Source organism: Drosophila virilis, chromosome 2 (genome assembly GCF_030788295.1).
Source record: "Drosophila virilis strain 15010-1051.87 chromosome 2, Dvir_AGI_RSII-ME, whole genome shotgun sequence".
Taxonomy (NCBI): Eukaryota; Metazoa; Arthropoda; class Insecta; order Diptera; family Drosophilidae; genus Drosophila; species Drosophila virilis.
In genome coordinates, this window is record NC_091544.1 from 17,001,818 (window position 1) to 17,021,357 (window position 19,540).

Consider the following 19,540-nt stretch of genomic DNA (forward strand, 5'->3'; position numbering starts at 1 on the left):
GTATTCAATTTTGGCATAGAGAACGTTGTTTTATGCCTCAATATGGTAGCTTGATTCATCATAAGATACGCAGAAATATACACAGAGCTTAGAAGCAGAGTTTGTTTATCTCATCGCAACTTTACGACTGTGGTCAAACCGATTGAAAGATTCATAGATGTGCTTCAGTTTGTGTAGAGAAATTATTAATGTTGGCCCATCTTTATTCAGCTGACAGCGGTTTGACAAGCGCTGCTACAGTTTAACAACTACATGATGTTAACGGTTTGGCAAGTATGGAAGTGCATTGGCAGGCAACAATGACAGTTTGAAATGCATTGATGGGGCTGGAAGTGTATTTTTAGAAATTTAACTGATGACTATAGATTTTGATGTAAAAATAAACTTATAGAAACATAGAAATAAACATTTTAGCAGAGGAAGAAGGAAAGAGGTATAAACAGAAAATCAAAAAGACCGATTTATAAAAGATAAGAGAAGATCAGGCGGCAAGGAGATAAAGAAAGAATGGCAGACAGAGAAAAAGGGAAGTAAATAACAGGTAGCGAAAGGGAGGGAAAGGCAACGAAAAATAGATGCCCGCCATGTAGAACTAATAAGAGACACAAAATAATATATAGAAACCAAAATAGAAAAGACTTTCAAATATAATAGGAAAAGAATGGATAGTAAAAATAAAAAATTAGATGTCATATTGAAGGCAATTTAACCTAAAGTCAATATAATTAAATAATAATGTTTGGGTCAAGTTCGTTTTTAGTTATTTAGATAAATGTTCAAGCAATTGTAATTAGTTAAAAAGTTAAAGAATTTACAAAATCTAATTCCCAATGCAATCGTTGTACACATAAAACGCTTAGTTGCGATTTGGCAAACAGTGCTAAGAGCTGCAGCTCGAGGAAACTCGAGGAACTCATTTGACAAGCATAATATGGCCAACAAAGCGAATGGAACGTGTATTTAGCCATAGCTGACAGATGAGCTGAGCAAACAGCGGGCTGAGACAAAAGGCGTGAAGCCTAATACGATGATAAGTGCTTACGTATAATGCCTAGGCACAAGGAGGGGGTCTACAGAGGGGTAAGGGCGGCGGCGTCCAAAGTAGTAGACAAACAATGTCAGGGACCAAGCTGGGCTGCAGCCAGCCAGATGGATAAAAGCGAGGAGGCTCTGGTTAGGGTTCCATAATGACAACATGACATGCAAACTTTTGTCAAAGCAGCAGACAGTAAACAATATGTGTAGCTTAAGGATGAGCCCGCACCCCCCTTTCACCAGCAGCACTCCCTCTTGTGGGCAGACGGGGTAAGTAGCCACTGGATGCGGGCCTTAATCAACGCTAGCGTTTGTCGGGGTAGATTCTTAACTCCTTTTTTTCATGTACTTTTTTTTAGCACGTTATATGAATAACTAATTGAGAGCGTACACAACGCGAAAAGTGTGTGTGTGTGTGTGTGTGTAGGGGCGAAGGAATGTGTGTAGGTATCCATAAGATACATGTGTATCTCGAGGGCATTGCCAGTTGAGGGCGTTGCGCCAAAGCATGACGGCGCATAAATATGAAGACAAGCGTACAACAAATCTCAGTGCTTGGCCGGCACAAGAAGTGGAGTAGGACAGCAGCAGCAGCAGCAGCAGCAGATGCGAAGACGACCAGGTCCAATGATGATGCTACGGCTATTGCTATTGCTCTTCTTGTTGTTGTTGTTTTTGTAGTTGCTGTTGTTGTCTGCCAAACTAGTAGCACATTTTGCCAAGGCTGAGTCATCCGATGTGGCTATGGCGTCCACAGTAGCCGCTGGCTGCCAGTTGTTTCTCTGTTTTGCATTAGGCCAAGTTCGATGACTAAGCATTTGGATTCTGGTTCTGGCTGGTGCCTCCCCGCACCCCTGCTCGCAAGTCTGGCTCTTCAATCAGCAAACTGCCGGCCGGCATAACTTTAATGTGACCGCATCTTGGACTTGATTACTGCAGCTCCCCAACACAGTTGCAGTCGCAGTCGCAGTCGCAGTCTCTGTTTATTGTCATGCTCATTTGGGGATCAGGGTTCCTGTTGTTGCTGTATCGAGCACTTGAACTTGCACTTCACAGGCATATGAGTAAGTTGTGGTTGCAATGTTTCGAAGTTAAAAAAAATTGTAAAGCATATAATATATTTATCACGTGTTTTCCACCTTTTTCTGTGGTTTTTGTACATTATAAAAGAAACTACTGTTAACGAAGTATAAACTATACAACTTGGATATTTGATATTAAATGTTAGTATTTTGTAATAAAATAAAATGTAAGCTTAGCTAGGCAACCAATTGTTACAAATATTACAGACTTTTAATTAATAGTGGCTGTCAAACTGTAACAGGTATTTCTTCTGGTCCAACTCTAAGACCAAGCCGTCATCATTTTTATCAAAAACCAGTTCTATTGCTGCTTGTAATTAATAATTAATTCTAAGATTGGATGCTTGCCTCACAAATTTCAATTATTTTGCGCTGCAAAATCTTTAAACATTATTTCGCTAAATACCAAAAAGGCAGAAATAAATGCTATAGCAAAGAAATATGACATCTGTTTTGTACAATTGCTCATTACTTGCAAATAGCCATGTTAAAATTAGATGCATTACTTAAATGTATATGCCAAAAATAGCAACAACAACAACAACAACAATGGAAGAGAATGTCTGCTCTGATGGGACGCTTTTCAAAGCCAATGCTTGCGAAACCGTGACACATGGGCGAAGGCCAGCCAATAGAGATAGCACACACAAAGACAGAGATAGAGACAAAAGAGAATACAAACATAGAAGATGACGAAGATGGTGAGGAATAATACGTTTTGTTAATACAGAAACGAAGCAGCAGGCAGCGGGGCGGACTAAAAGCCAAACAAAAGCTGTAGCAAAAACAATTTGCATACAAAAATAAAGTATGACGAGCGCGCGCACACAATTTCTGTCCCAGTTATTGTCAAACTGTGCGCTCGCGCTCGCGATCTCGCTCTCGCTCTCATTCGCTCTTGCGCTTTTCCTCTAGCTATTTGCAACTGCTGATTTAGTTAATTTGCCGCGATTTCCAGTTACTTTTGCCATTCATTTGCCGTCGATTTGTTGGCCACTTTAATGGGCAGCTTCGCTGGTGCGCATCGTGCATGGCGTTGCCATATCGCCCATAATTTATAGACGTTGCTCAATTTGCATCGCAGCTCTATGTGAGCGTGTGTGTGTCTTTGCCTGCGCAGTTCCAATTGCAATCAATACTTAATTTCAATTTCATTTGAATTACTCGACCCTGCTCTTGTTGTTGTTGCCGTATTGATCTAAGCCATCTTACACATACATACACATAAAAATACATAGATATATTCACCCACAAATAGAATTCATTGGGTAGATTCAGCACAATGATCGCGCAAAATTATTTCCCCTACTTTGTTGTTGCTTTTGTGTTAATTTGTTGTTTGTGCTGCCTACTCATTGTTGTTGTTGTTGTTCTGTATTTCACAACTGAAGTGGAACAATTTTTGTTCGTTTTGCTCTTTGTGGGGCGATATTTTCGAAAGAGTTGCGCTTGCGAATGTCTCGATAAGCAATTGATTTAATATCAATCGTTTTACATGGCTAAGCAAACAGGGGCGGATTTCCTCTATAATATCTGAAATGGCAGGCCATATCAATCAAGGAACAGAATCATGAACCAAATTTAGCAAAGCTTAAAACTTCTCATGAATAAAACACAATCCCATTTACCAAACCAAACTAGTGTCTCAAAAGTTGCGAAAGAAAATTGAAATTTGTATTGGTTTTCCAATATTATTAACATTTTCATTGAACCATTCCCAAAAGAAGTACAAATTTAATATAAAATAAAAAAGTATTTTAATATTACCAGCTCTTTATCTATTGGAACATATATTTTTAATAAAACAAATTAATAAAAAAAAAACTCGGAAAACGTGTTAACCGTTACATTTTCTTGACTACAGCTTAACATTCGATATATGCTTAATCGATTGCATAAGACCAACAACCCTGGCAGCTCCTTTCGGAAAATATGCGCATTTTGTAGCAATTTGTTTAATAGTAAACAATTTGCCTACCACAAACACGTCGCAAATGCCATTTGTTCATTTATCTTGTAAGTATATGTTACACGTTATTTTGTTCAAATTGTTTTTAGTTTTTGGCTTGCCTTAAAACTAATAGTACATTTTTTTCGGTGGACGGGCGGGTGGCACACCCACCTTAAGAGCGCTCATTATTTAGCTATTGAACATTCTAAAAAATGGAATATTTGGTTTATTGTTGGCTCAAATTGCATGTGAAATCAGAAATATTATGGTCTATAGAATGCGCTGTAACCGAATAAGCCAAGTTTATGGCGTTTAATTAAGCATGACATCAAATAGTAATCAAATGCAAAGCGCAACCACAAAAATTGTAAAATTACTTAAGAATCTACACAAAGGCCACAGACTTGAGAGAGCTGCTGTTGACGGATTTGTCTATAATTTCAAAATTATTTCGCATACATATTCGCATCTCGCATACCGCCCCCAACCTCCGCCGGACCGTTCGAGACGGTCTCAAATGAGAACAACCAACATGCAAGACGTGACGGGGCGCGGCAAAGCTAGCAAGTAAGAGAGACCCAGAGACCCGATCTATAGAGCTGACTGCCTGACTGTCTGCCTGAACGGCTGCCAGGCATATCTCTCTGGGCATCTGGCTGGTCTACTCACATCTAGCAGGCCGCAATTCAAAACGCGTAATTGCTACACCCTGATTACGCGAACACAACAGCAGCAAAATTATTAGTGATGAAAATTGAAACAAAAAAAAAAAAAAAAAAGAACACATACGAGTTAATACGTTGCTAAGTCTGTATTATCTTACCATCAAAAATTGTTGGATTTATGACTCTAAAACTGCAACCCCAAAAAGGCTCGATCATCAAAAGTCTAGCTAGCAAATTTTTGGATTCCAGTTCAAAAATTGTTTAAATATAAAGATTTTCGTAAAATCGCAGCCCCTCAGTGGGCGCGAACAGAAACTTTACATATTATCTGTAACACCTTTTTAATCTCTAGATTCAATGCAGACGAAATATACTGCGTTTAGAATGTCGACAGCGGTAGAACAGAAGCAATATACCCGTTTACATCTTGTGAGCACGGTATATCTATACAAACACAGATGAGCATATATAACCACATACATGCGTCATATATATGGCAGCGACTCAGGTACAACAGATAAGACTTACAATACAATAGCCCCCAACGTCTGTTCACATGCCGCTAGATGGCGTAGCTGTCATGCGAATGTTGCAAGTTGACTTCGTTTGCCATTTTGGGCGTTATGCGTGTGAATAAATGTCGGAGAGAGACAGCAAACCACCCGACCCAAGAGATGAAGCGAGAGCGAGAAAAGTTAAGGGCGAGCGGCTGCATGAATGCACTGGCAACTTGCATGCTTCGCTGAATTCATAGTATTTGCCGTCTGGCATTTGCATATGCTGAGAAGCGACGAGAGAGGCACTCGTTACACGCAACCTGACCTTTTTGCTGTAGTTGTAGCTAACAGATAGATTACGGAATTAAATCTAGCTTTTGTTATTTGAACAATTAATAAGATCTGACAAAAATCAAAAATCATATTTTAAAATTTTTGTGATAATCTCATTTATGTAGCATAAATTCGAAATTTCCTAATCAAAAAACGATTTGTTTTTGGACATGTTTAAAACCGGCAACAACAATTTTACACAAATTTTCCACATACATGGGCAGAATTTTCGAATGCCCTGTCTCACATCATAAGGTAGATATGCATTGCTTACTAATCAGTTAATTAATATTCAGATCACGGGGCGAAATTATTACAGAACTGCATTTAATGATTACAAGGTTGACTGTCCCAGAGATCAAAATAAAATTGAGTTTATGCAGATGAAGTAATAGATCATGTTGTTCGCAGCCTTTGACTTAATCAGCATATGTCAGTTGGTATAGTAATGCATTATGGCGTTCCCCCACGTTATGTCAAAAGCCAACATTATATATAGACCGTCGCACAAACCAGATCAAAGGCGACTAGAAAGCACGAGGCAAACACAAAAACAAAAGGCCAATAGCAAAATTAATAATGAAAAGCAATCATTCATTTGCAGCGCATACTCTGTGCTAGACATTGCAGAGATACATATCTAATAGATGCGATTGTTGGCTAACAAAACCCAAAGAACTGGGGGCGCCAAACGCCTTTTTATTTATTAAGAATTACGAGTAGAAGACTAACGGAAAATCAAAAGCAGCAGCTGCTGCTGCGGCGGCTGCTGAGGCAAGAAAAAGCTTGCAGAAAAGTGTTATAAATTAAGTAAATCAAATGCAAAAAAAAAAAAAAACGAAAGGAAAGGAAAATCTGACAGAGATGGCAAATAGCGACGCCTACGCGATTGCCAATGCACCGGGGAAAACTGTTGCCGCGCATTGATGAAACATATTTCATATAATCACGTAGAGCTAGTCGCAGGCAGCAGCCCCGGCAGCTAGGCATAGATCATTTCTGGGGCTATTTTTAATCAAACCAACAGCACACATACACACACACACACACACACAGTCACAGATACTATTGTATCTATCGGATGCATTTAGAAATTGTGCGCGCCTTGGTCCCGGTGCTGGGCTTCTCCCGACTGTGGCTGTCATTTTGATTTTTGCTCGACATGTGCACAAGAGCAGGCACTGCTTTCATCTTACAGATGCAGCTTGTATCTGTGCGTATCTGTATCTGCAGCTGCATCTGTATCTGTATCTGTACACGTGTAACTATAACGCTTTGTTGAAAGCTACAACAATCGGGCAGACAGACAGACAAGTCAGAGAGTCGACTCAACACAACTTGCATGTCAAATTAATTTCATTCAATTTAAATGCAATTTGACGCCGTTTCACTAGTGTGTAGATACAGTGTGTGTGTGTGTGTGTGTGTGTGTGTATCTGTCAGGCAGGTATCTGCATAGACACCTCTCCTATCCTATCCAATCTCATGGGCACTACGTTAATGATGCAATGCGCCATGTGTGAGACGCTTAACTGTGCGTTTTATTTCTGATATGCCTTTTGATTAACGACCCTTGGTACAAGTTTTTCTTTATGACTGCCACAAGCGGGTATTTCAGTTCGTGATTTTCTTTCTCTATTTTTTTGTTTGTGTTGTAAAAGCATCTAATAGTTTACCTTTTAAAATTGTCTAGTTGAGTGGCGGGGGATTAAGGAGGTTTGTTGCAGTATTCGTTGGGTTCTGCAAGTACAAGAAATATAGATAACCTTTAATGATATACTATTTGTAAGTAATTAAATAAAAAAAAACAAGCTACAAAAGTCTGTATAAAAATAATTTAAATATTAATTAAATATGATAATTTATACACACAATATTAATTATATTGTAGGCTACCCAGCTTAACCTGAACCTGTCAAATCTTATTTTTATACATAACTAATTAAATCTCACATGAAGCAGCTCATAAATTTAATTAAATCGTATATATTTTCCGATTCGATGACTTGTGTAGCTTCTTTAAACGTTCGCGCATCATTTGGAAAGTCATTAAAAATTAAGCCCGAAGCTATTGATTTCATATTTAACAAAAACAGCAGCTCAAGCAGAGCTGCTCATAAATTTAAAGCTTACATTTTAAGAAATGCATATAAAAAACTACTTTTACGAAGAGTATATAAGTCGTGTGTGTGGGGGTACCGGGGGAGGGGGGTGGTAGGCTACCTATAACGCCTACCTCCGACTGGGTTGGGCATAAGGACTGGGGCAATAAAAATTTTGTGTGACCCATAAAACGTTTACCGCTAACGACATTCTATAATCATTTAAAAACAATAAAGCTGAGCCCAGAGCAGCAACTTCTAGGCAAGCATTAACAAAAAAGAAAAAAGAAACAAGTTGATTTTAATATTAAATAAAAATAAAGTGAGAAATTAACTTTACGTGTCCAAAATACAAAACAAACAAACAAACAAACAAACCCAGCATTGAGTTAGTATAAAAAATATCTTAATGATTCTTATAACTGTGCAGCCCTAATGTCATAATGAAACACAAAAAAAAAATAAAATATAAAAAATTGTTTGCCCCAAATGACACAAAAATTCGCTAATTACTGTCCAGTTAGTAGGTGTGACTAATTGACACACAAGTTGCAAGTAGCATTTTCTCAAGATTTTCTCAGTGCATAACATTTTCTATTTTCTTAAAAATGAGCGCAAGAGTCTTTAAGAGAATGTTCACACCTAAATGTGTAAGAAAAATGTATGTTCGTGAAAATTCTACGGTTATTTAAGTTGAACTAACCATGACACAGTTACGTGAAGACTATGAATTGGGCTTAGCATAAGCTCAGATTAACTTTTAGATTAAGATCTCTTTGGCTGAATCTAGTGCAACTGTTGAATTATTAAAGAAATATTCATCATTTTTATCTGGATCTTATGGTTAGACGTTCGAATTTAAACTAATGCTTGCACATCTTCTTACTGGGATAAGTATAGAATAACATAAGGAACTTATATTTATATGAATTATAAATTCTTTATAAACACAACACATTTATTCTCATTTTGTACATTTTATTCACACACAATAAAACACAGTTAAGTTTTCAAAGCTAACACTTGTTTAAAATATTTAAGTTACTATTCGCAACTATCGACAGTTCGATTAGTGATAGATTTAGTTACATAGCATTCACTATAAATAGCATAGATTATATAAGTTCGTTGTTTATCTGTGATATATGCCCTTATTATTTATTATTATTATTACATTATTATAGCTGTCTTATCTGTAAACGCTCACAAATCATCGTCGAAACTTTCATAACTGTGCCCCTCGGTGATAAGTATAAGAAAAGGCCAAACGCAGGCCAAAAGTGCTTCCATTGCCGTTGAGTATAGCAATTTGAACAAATTTTTGGCAATTTCGCGAATACAACATATTTATACATACATATATTTTTAATTCAGGCCCAAGTCACATAAATTATAAAATTATGAAATATTGTAACATTTAAATTGATTGCGCCTGAAAACGAAACTGACAAACGCTCCATCAATTTTATTTTTTTTTTAGTGTTTGTTGTTGCTGGTCATCAACGGCGCATTTCAACAAACTGCAAAAAGTCATTAAACTTTAACTTAAACAACTTTTTCTTGTTGTTGCTGCTGTTGTTATTGTTGTTGCCATTTAAAAGGTGTCTTTGAGCATTTTAACAGTTTTGTTTCATGGAAAATTATGCTAATTTTGATGGCTTGATGGCTAATATATGTAAACGTGTGCTTTCGTTTGGTTTTTGAATGCCCACTTATTGTTAGTTTAAAGGGTATTATGACATTCAGCATAGCACTGGCAACTGATATATATGTGTATATTTGTTTAAAATGCAGTGTTCAGTGTTCAGAGCCTCTCTGCTCCTACATATCAGTTATACCTATAACCCAAGAAATCTTGAGCCCATTAAGGCGACAATATTTAAAGGGCGTAGCTCAATGGGGCAGTTCTTGCAACTCCTCAATCCATGATAATAACTAATGGACTCGGGTCATCTAACTATGTATATCCGAAAGAATCTCCCGATTTGCAAATCCTTTTTTGAAATAACTTTCAGAAATTATAATGTATAGAATGTAGTTTCTTGTAAGCCTAACTTTGAATAAATTCGTTTTACTTTTATAATAAATCTGTCGTCATTTACAGATATTAGCCAGATGTTAAAAAGAATTTCATAGTCCACAAATTTGTAGTATGTCAAATCAAATAAGGGGTATCTCCTAGTCAAGCCCTCTTAACTAGAGCCCTTGTGTACTTTTCTTAAATTTGTTTTCAATTTCAGTTTTGTGTGTGACTTTGCATTAGCATTTTGGTGTTTGTTTCCACTTAATTTATTTCTGAAACATTTTCAATGTCAATTTTGTTTTTGGACTTTTGTTTGGTCTTTTCTCTGCGCTAGCATTTAAGAAGACGAAAACAAAAACTGAAAAGTTTGCTGATTTCTGATTTTTTTTATGGCTGATGTGTGACAAAATTTAAATGCGATTTTCATTAATTCACGTTGTATTTTATTTCGATTTTATGACGCCGACAATGGCGATGACCCTGAGACCCGAGAAAGTTATGAGCTTTTTTATTAAATATTTTGATTATTATTTTTTAAAATTTGTCTTTTCTTCTGGCAAATCTGTTATAAATATAAATTTGTATGTATGTACGCATAATAAAAAAGATATCTCATCTTCGTGAAGAATATTGTAGACATATAGAAAGATTTAAAATGTGTTTTTTCTGAGCATTTGACAGATTTGTGTCGCTTTATTTTTTTTTTTTTTTGAATTTTTTTATTTGGAGCATGTCACACAAAACGCCCCCCAATGGCCCTGAAATGGAGCAGCGTATCATTTTTTTTTACGCATTTTTTGTTCGCGTAAAGTAAATATGTATTTATGGACGTGGCTGTCTTTGTGTGTACACTGTATAGATCGTATTTTTGCAGCTGGCCTCGCAACGCGCCATTCTGTAAACATCTTTTGCATTTGCTACTCTCAAGCTTTTGAAATTAATTAATAAATTTTTGTTTAACTCACCCCACACCGCCGCAATGTTTACGTATGTGAATGGCTAACGCGTAGTTCTTCATAATAATAAACAAAAACAGCGCTAAAATTCTATAAACAACGCACAAACAATTCTTACTTTAAACTGTGTCTTACAAAGGGCGGGCCGAGCTGCTGCCGGTCAGCATTTGGCGTGGCAGGGCAACGGTTTTTGGTTGCCTTCAAACAAATTTTACAAAAATGTGAAAGCAACTTTTCTTTCTCCAAACTTTTCTTTGCCGTTTTTGCTGCTTAGGCGCTTGTAATTAGCTGACTTATTGAACAACCGACTCTCGAAAGTTTACAAGGTGTCATAGGCCGGATAGGGTATTCAATAAGTTTGTTTGCCAAGATAAACAATACCCAAGTAACTATTACACCTTGTGACTAACACATAAAACTGTTAGCTTACTACTCTAGAAAACTAAATGGGCTAATAATTATGTTAAATAGTTCATAAAAATCAGTTCATACAAAAAATCGGCTGCAGCAGAAGCTGCGAACGGTAATGCCATAAGCTAAAGGCCTTGAAAAGAAATTGGAAACTAAAAAAAAAATTGGTCGATATCTAGATAACCAACTCGCAAAAGGCCAACCAGTCGCCATTCATCTAATTTGGCAAATAATTTACAGTTTCGCCTTAATTTATGTGCATGCATAATTAAAGAGAGACAATTTCAATGGGATTCTAAAACAAATCCAAGCTCAATTATTGTCCAATAAACTAGCCAAGATCAATTAGCATATTATGATAATTTGCAGCTAGTTAAAAGTTGCGTCAATGTCGCAGGCTGGAACAGGTTGATATCAAAACCCTTCATATAAAGTAATTTTTACAAGTCAAGCATTTAAATAAAAAAAAAAAAAAACGGGCTTTATAAAAGGGCCAAGTTCACAGCAGCTCGGGGTTCCTCAGGAGCTGTTGCCTAGCCAATTAATATACAGCATTAAAGCAGTGCCAGAGTATTTAACAGTTGACTAATTTGCCAGCTAACAACAGCTGCATTGTATCATGAAATTGTTATTTGCCTTGTCACATGTGCAAATTTCAGTTAATTTTGATATAAAACACATTTCGCCGCATTATTCAGTCTACACAAAATAATGATACGATGACATAAGCTACTTATTTAAATTGTGATTTCCGATGTTTTTTGCCAACAATTTTGAGCTTGCGGGCAACACAAATAAAATCAATTCATATGAGAGACAATAATATATGATATATAGAGGTGGGTGCACACAAGCGAGTCATGCACGACTACAATATATATTTTAATATTTACAAATAAATATTTTCATTATATAAATTGTTTTCAATATACATAGAACGTCGTGTTGATAACATCTTTGTCGTGCGTGACTCGTGTTTGTACCCACCTCTATATATATCTACGATATCAACATCGATGTATTATATTACTTTTATTTCGTGTTAGGTCGTGTTAAATCGTAAAAATGCGTGTTATCATCACGTCACGTGTTCCAGATCACGTCAATCGATTTTTAGACACGTATTCTTCGTGTCACCTCACGAATATTCGTGTCACCTAAATAAAAGTTTTTCCACATTAACTTTCATATTGAACTTTTATATTATTTACATATATGTTCGTTAGGGTGTTAAAAATGTATTTACTTCTTTCAACATATCTTCAGGTTGTGCCTATATCAATAAATAAAAATTCTCCAAAGAACCCTTTAATTTCTTTGCCATAAAGTTGAATGAATAGGTTGCATTTGTAGTTTTACTTTCATTTTGCAAATCTGCTGAGTCGAGTATTTATATATATTTCTAAGATCTGTTCAGACCCCTCTGTTAACACACTTTAAGTTTGAGGGCCCTGCCACTAATAGAAAAAAAATACATATGTATATACACATTCAAATAAATACGTAAGCGCTTTGTTATTGTTGCTGATGATTTTTGCATTTCATTGCAAAATGCAAAACAATGGAATGCCATGAAATCGTGTATACACTATACAATTCAACAGTGATGATAATTATAATTGTGTGCAGCGAAAATTGCAAACAATACGCCACACACAACAATAACAACAACAACAATTTCAACATACACGCACAGGTTTCCTTTTTGGCTTTTGCTCAGCTGTTAATTTTCTGTTAATTACCTTTACGCGCGCACTTTTGTTAATTTCCTGCATTACAATTTGATTAATTGCTATTTCCATTTTGCTTCATTTAAATGCACGCACGCAGCGCGAACTAAATAAAAACTCACTGCTATCTACGACTATCGCATTACCTAGCCTGAAGATAAAGTTGATTGTAAAGTTCGTTGTAAAATAAAAACAAATTAATAAATGAAGAAACAAATATTTCAAAAATACCTAAGATATAAAAGATACATAAAAAGGTTAAGAAACACTAAATTATATGTAAAAAGATAAACACAAAATAAATATATTAAATATAAATATCAAATATAAAGCCAGTTATTCCAAAATCTATGGCACCATATATGGTTGAGTTTTGCGGATTTAATTTCGCTTATTTACAGTTAAATTTAACATATTATTAACACTGATCCGTTGTTTATACTTAAACAATGTTTGTCACACTCTTCAAAAGCCCAAAAACTTAAATCAAAAATTAATATCTGAGCATAAGCCATATGGGATTGTTGTAGTTTGTGTTTGGTGGACAATTCAGCAACAAAAAGCGTTTGTAGTTTATACTTAGTTTACTGTCTGCCTTCATCAACTTTTTTTATTTTTTATGCTCATCCACATCATCATGATCATCAACACCACCATCATTATTATTTTTAACTTGGCGTCTGCACGAACGCTCTCGGATAGATGGGGGGATACATTGAACCCACTCGCATAGCCGCATTGCCGAAAGTGATTGTACGTTGTCGATGGAAATGTAGATGATGTTGAGAGACCAGAGTGAGACCAGGCTAAGCCCAATGGATTTCTTTTGTTTCGGCACTTTTCATTTGGATCTCCCCTATGCTCATCTTCCCAACATCTTGTTGCGAATATGTCATGTACGTTTGGCTCGTTTTCCCATTTACATGTGACAATGATTACGTTAAATGATAAACGACTTTGCATACACACAATAAATTGTCAAATTTAATTGACAGGCGAACAGATAGTTGCCAGTTTAAACGTGACAGTGTTGCCATAAGCCATGCGGCGCAAATCTTCTATCGCCCATCGCCTATCGATTTATCGAAACGCAATTACTCAAAAGCAAAAATTGATTAATTGAAAGCCCCGCTAGTCATAAGCTGCATCAACAGAGCACCCGGCCTTAAGCGATGGTAAACATAAAGAACAAATTCCTAGAATTACGCCCAAGCCTAAAAAACAAAAAACAATATCACAAAAGCCTCGTCACATGAAACCCTTTTTTTTGCCAGCCGTTGCTGTTGTTGTAATTGTCATTTTTATTGTTGTTGCTGGCTGTGTGTGCTCTTTTTTTGGGGCAATGGGCAAACATAAAAATCCATTAATGGCTTAAACCAACGAGCGGCTCTAACCGGAAGTTTACAAAAGTTGACAGCGATCGTTTGTTGTTGTGGCTGTTGTTGTTGTGGTTCTATATGCGCAAGTTTTTCTTTAATGGTTCCAGCGCTGGCTCAGTCAGGCATTAAGCACATTGACATATGCCTGCCAGATTCCAACAGATGCAGCAGAACTGAAGAGAGTGACAGAGAAGTCGTATATATCGATATGCGCCGACCGCAAATTAAAAAGCGCCTTTTGCCCTAACGGCATCTGTTAACTAAATACAACAATATGCCAAGAGCAAAGGTATCCTATGATTCCAACTTAACTTTCCAAATATGTCGCAAAAGGAAGCATTGTAAAAATTAATTATTAACATGGTAAAGATTACAAACTAGGTTCACAAAATCAAATAAAAAGAAAGAAACTAATGTGTATATTCCACTCATAATTTTGTATAATAAAAAGTCTTTTGGAGAAATAATAAATTTAACATGACATATTAAATGTATTTATTTCCACATATTCGAAAATTACCCAAAATTTCAATCTACCCAGTGCATCCAATTATCTAGGGTATCAAAAGCAAGCTGAAAGCTGCAAATGCGCAATATGCGAAAGCGGAACCGAGTCTTTAGGTAACCTAAGACAACATGAAAAACAGTTGAGGCCACACGAAGAGACAAAGAAGAAGAAGCAGCAGCAGCCACAGACGGCAAGAAGGAGGCAGCAACAGCACAAGAAGAAGTAGCACACAAAAGCGCATAAGTTTCCGTTGACCGTTAATTAAAGCCGCAAGACGGTAGCTTCGTCTGTGTGTGTGTGTGTATGTGTGTGTGAGAGAGTGAATGTGTGTGGCTGAGGAACAAAGAGAGCGAGGGAAGCACACACGCGCACACACAGCCACACACATTGTGGCCACATAAATTTGTTAGCGCCTTGACACAGCTGCATTAGAAACGCAGCACGAGCTCCAATTCCAAAACCCACTGCAAATGCATTGCAAAACGGCTCGACAAAAGGGGAGAGAGAGAGTGGCAAAATGAGTAAGAGAGAGGGCGATAGATCGAGAGAGTGGAAAGCCAGGGACGGGCGACGCCTATCAAGGTTGCAATTGCCCCAATCTGCGTCGGCGGCGCCGCTAACTGTTTGATTAAAGATCATGCAATGCCATTTCTGCGGCAAGCAACATCAAATGGTTACATTTAAGCATCGACAGATATATACCCTGTACTAACAAAATTTCCAAGAGCGCTGATTCAGCCGAACATCAGCTTAATGTGTCACTCAATTGGTAATTCCAAACTTTACTAAATCTGTTCTGATTTTCTTAGTAATATTAAAAATATATATATACTTATTATTTGCATGACTGATTATTACTCAAGGAAGTCAATCCATTTGCATACATTTTTGAAAGATTTCAACAATAAGGTTTTTGGATATATGAAATGAAACGGTCAGGAAATTAAAGTTATATTTAGTTTAGTGATTTGTACACTCGAAACGGTATTGCAGAATCTTGATCATATGCGTTTTTGTTTTTTTTTTTTTTTTCGCTTAAGAACCGGTTTTATATCGCCAAATAATTTACTTTATACTGGTAAAAATTCAACATGGCAAGAGAACAAAAAAAAAAAATCCCAACACGTTTCGCAACACTGCTTAGCAAAACTGGTCGTGAAAATAAAATAAACAAAAATTCCCAGGGCAATACTAATGTTTATCCTTTACAAATCCAAATTCTAAACATTATTGGAAAAAAGAAATTTGGTTATCAAGATCAGAAAACCGAGTAGGACAATCGAAAATTTGATCATGACTTAAGAGAAAGAGAACTAAATTTAAAAGCAAACCTATCCGACCAATAATAAATCTTCTGAATGCATAAACTGAAATGAAATATGATGTTCATGAAATTGACGACCCAACATAAAAGCGAAGGCTTTTAAAAGCAAATTGGCAGAGAAATAAATATGCAGCAACTGTAATGGTTGTAATGCGTTACAAACGCAGTGAGTAAACAACTATGCCCCATTAAAAAATAAAGAGGTAAAAGTAAAGCGCAGACAGAACGTTGGCTGCAAGCGGCGGCAGCAGCTGTGCGGTGTCTGCGATTTATGTTAAATATTGTAGGAAATCTGCAAAAGAGAGTTGAACGTTGAATGTTGCAGCCGCAAAATGTCAGCTGTTGCAACAGTTGGTGATGCTGATGCTGCGCCGGCCACATGGCATCGAATGCAACATAACACGCGTCGTTGCGGCCATAAGGAGAAATTGTGCCAATTTGCTTGCAACTGCAACGGCAACAGCAAAAGGTAAAAAGGCTGGCCAAGCGCACCAAAAGCACCACGGGCCACGTCTCTATGGCGGCATTATTGATGATGACAGAAATGTGTCGTGTGTCGTTTCGTCGCTTTTCTAAGCGTTTGCCAACGCGTTGGCGAATGCAGCTGCAAGCTACAATTCAGCTCCTCTCCCTCTCTCTCTCTCTCTCTCGCTCTTTTACCATGAACCTGGGCAGCCAAGTTCATGGATGCCAAGTCTCGACCAGTTGCTGATTAAGCCTGAAACGAACTGGCAACGCTGGCTGCACATTATTTATGCCCTGCATTAATTTTGATGTCCCGGAGATCGCCAATGACCTTGTGCGTAAATTTTAATCAGTGGCATCCTTTAAAAAACTTCAACTTCCACTCACGACTCTTTCGGTGGTGTGTGTGTTTGTGTGTGTGGGGTTCTGACTCATCCGACCAGAGGCCAACTTGACAGGCAAATTATCCACAAGTTATGGTGGATTAAGCAGCTACATACTTATAAATACAATGTAAGTACATATATCGGTAGCCAAAGGGTATGTCAGCGAAATAAGAGGTTGTTTTGTTTTCAGTCTTTGATGGACAGATCTGGGTTATAAGCGTTTCAGCATCTGTTCTGACCGTATTTAAGATTGAAGTCAGAGGTAATTTCTTAACATTTTATTCACATTATATATATATATATATAAAAAAGGAAAAGACTAAAGAAAAGAACAATAAGTAAGTAAAAATGAATTTTGTCTTCAGTGTGTTGTGATAAAAACATCACAGCGTACCTATCAATTATTATCAACAAAAAACGTGGCATTAATTATTATTATTTAAACGTATAATAACAAACGCATAATGACACATATGATATATGAAACCATTTCTGATTAGATTGGGTCTAGCCATCTATAATATTACGAAAGAAAAAATAATAAAGCTGGCAATTAAAAGATATCTCGAAATTGTTCAAGAAATATATATTCCCATGATTGACCATCCTATATTATTAGCCATTTATTATCATTCATATATAGTCTGTATATATGTATATACAGTACGACCTCGCTCAACGCAACCCTCGTTACACGCAACTGATCGATAATTGCAACACCCGATTTCTTAACATTCGCGAAAATGCTGTTCAGAAAAGTATAAAATGTAAAAAAGTACAGAGTAACGATTTCCCAATTTTTAAAAAAATAAATCAAATAAAATGAAATCCTTGCCTTGAGCACAGAACTATTCGATTTACTTGAATTTAATTGGTTAGCAAAGGCATCTCTTTTTTTGCAAAATGGTCTCGTGGCCAAAAGAAAATGATCCCTCGGTTTTTGCAATTGGCCAAATTTTAATAGGTTGCGTTAAGCGAGATCGTACTGTATATACAATGATGGTTTATGGTTTGTGATGGCTTATGTTAAAGGAAATATTCATTTAATAGTGTAATTTTGACACAAAATAGTTGAGATACGTTTAGACAGATGGCACTTAGCAATACCGGATTTTGTCAAGTCGCATTTCTTGACAATAATTTTGGGTTGCCCAAATTTGGCCAACTTGATGTGTCATGAAATCATAGCCAGTTGTATATATGCATATATATAAAGCCATGACAGTTTGAGTTAAAAGCACGCCCACATTTATGTCAACCGCAAAGAACGTGATTATCAAGATCATCATCATGTTGGCAGGTACACAATATGCGATATAAAAATTAGCAAATTGTTATTTTTATAATTTAATTGAAACGCTAAAAGTCAACGAGGCAAAACTTAAAGAATTAACAAAAACAAAGCTGCCGAAAACAGAACCCCAAAAACAAAGAAGCTGAGAGAAAAAAAAAAAATAAAAACACAAAAAAAAAGAAAACAAAATTATGCAAAACATTTAAATTAACATGATAATCTGCTGCAAAATGAGGAAACCTTTTACATTATAATCAAAATCGTACTCGTAATATTTTGTTGGGTGTCTGTTTCGGTTTTGTGGCACGTCGCACAGTTGCCAGGGCCATTCGAGTAGCATGCTAGCAAGAGCCAGAAGCGGGGAGGGGGATTGGGGGCTCTGTGGGTTATGGGTTCTCTTTCAGCATTGCATTCGTATGCGCAATCATGCGCATTATTCAGTTCATTCATTCAAACGAATCATTCATGCGATTTGAATGCTTGTGTGTTTGTTTGTTCCATTGCCAAATGTTTGTTTGGTCTCGATTTTAGCAGTTAACTTTTTGTTGCTTATTTATTTTTGTAGAGTGTGGCGCATGCGTTTTGGCTTTGTTGCAGGTGAAACATGCGCAGGTATATATAATATATATATATGTATCTCATAATTATATTGCGGTTTCAGACATTGTATTCAAATTATTCACGCTACATGCAAATTTTGAGAGCATATTAGTCAAGTAACTGCAGTTAAATCAAGTCAGTCTCAGTTTAATCTCAGTTATTTTGTTTTGGTTTTAATGTTATACATTTAGATTTTAATTCTGTTATTATCTTTTTTATTATTTTAATTTTATTACTATTTTTATTTTATTTTGTTATTAATTTTATTTTAATTTTATTATTATTAAATTATTCATATTTTATTACTATTAGTTTATTATTATCATTTATCCCCTTTTGATCTCCAAAAATAACCAAAATATTTTTAGGGCACGGCAGATTTTAAAGTTACATGTTTTGCTAGAGTAAACTTAATTTTGTTAGATCTATCGTATTCAAGATAGCTTTCCATTAATAATCCTTTCTAAAAATCTTGCCAAATTTTTATTTATATATATATATATATATTATATATATATATCATTGCAATGTTTATAAAGCACACCTTTGATATTTACGCAATTTAAGCATCTGCGGTCGTTATCATACCAAAGGTGACGAGATAAACGCTTTGCCTAAAACCACAACCCAATCGAAAAGCCACAACAGCAACAAAATTTTCAGACCAGTCTGAAAGAAACGTAGACTGAGACGGAGACGGAAACCTTGTCATGTCAACTTGCATATAAATTTTTATTTGGCCAAAACACGAAATATAAAAATTGGGTAATAAGCTTTGCGGCGGTTTGACATGACCCGA

The 19,540-nt window shown here is 36.2% G+C and overlaps 1 protein-coding gene across 8 annotated transcripts in view; it reads right to left on the bottom strand.

The window, feature by feature from the left end:
- smash (smallish) overlaps positions 1 to 19,540 on the bottom strand; it is a 75,052-nt gene that overhangs the window by 34,955 nt on the left and 20,557 nt on the right. For 7 of the 8 annotated variants that reach the window (XM_032437111.2, XM_070207531.1, XM_070207529.1 and 4 more), the window contains one exon: positions 7,240 to 7,303. The exons of the other annotated variant lie outside the window; for it this stretch is intronic. The gene's annotated coding sequence lies outside the window, so the exon portion shown is untranslated. The remainder of the gene's footprint in view (positions 1 to 7,239; positions 7,304 to 19,540) is intronic. 8 annotated transcript variants of the gene reach the window in all.